Here is a 946-nt window from a genome sequence, read left to right as displayed (position 1 = left end):
TTAGGATTTAATTCTCATCAGTAAGAAATGAATGATAATAATATAAAGACGCTCGTTGTCACTGGCCGTGTTGATATGAATGCGCGCCTGCGTAGTTATGCGAACGCGGAGTTCTTCTGATCTTAATCCACTTGCGTTCATAATTCCTCTATTTCAGTGACTAAATCTTTTCTTACAGCAGGTTTAAAATCAACACAAAGACTGAAAGGAAGTATCACTAGGTAAACAGATCATATAAACTGAAATTGGTTGGCATTTTGTATACGGATTGTCCAAGATTTGAATAAAAATCAAAGGTTCTCATTTGAGAAACTCTAATTATCGTTATTACTGAACTTATATTTTTTCATTTCTAATATGAACACTTGAAAAGACTTAAATGAGTCTGACAAATTTATTATTTCTATATTTCTTTACAGCTCATGTAAATCAACTGCTAATTAATTTAGCCAACGAAAGATTCTTTTTTGAATGTCATTTGACTCTGTAGTGAAAGATTTCGGTAAAAAAAAGTGTTATATATGTGTAATTGCAACAGTGAGTCGTTTCGCTGATGCAACCTAACACTTCCATTATCAAAGAACTCTATTCCAGGAGCAGTCTATACTAATACATGTTATATATGTCAATAAGTACTAAATTCCCAATTTATGTCAAGGTACAACCACCCTTAGCTATACACATGCTACGTGAGACTTTTCAAAGAAAATTATTCACATCTGAAAAAAGAAATTACTCGGCGAAAGGCATGCAACTCCGGTCTTGATCAGTATTGCAAGGCTTTGATATTTGATGCATGCTCATGAGTTGAAGCAACACAACAAAAATCTTTGGCGTGTAATGAAGGATTTCCTATGAAAAACTGGGAGTCTGGAAACGGTCTTATATAATACATTCAACAGGACGAGGGAGTTTAGGCTTGATATGGGCATCTCATCTTCCTTTT

This window comes from Penaeus monodon, chromosome 30, assembly GCF_015228065.2.
Source record: "Penaeus monodon isolate SGIC_2016 chromosome 30, NSTDA_Pmon_1, whole genome shotgun sequence".
Taxonomy (NCBI): domain Eukaryota; kingdom Metazoa; phylum Arthropoda; class Malacostraca; order Decapoda; family Penaeidae; genus Penaeus; species Penaeus monodon.
Note: the sequence above shows the minus strand (reverse complement) of the source record.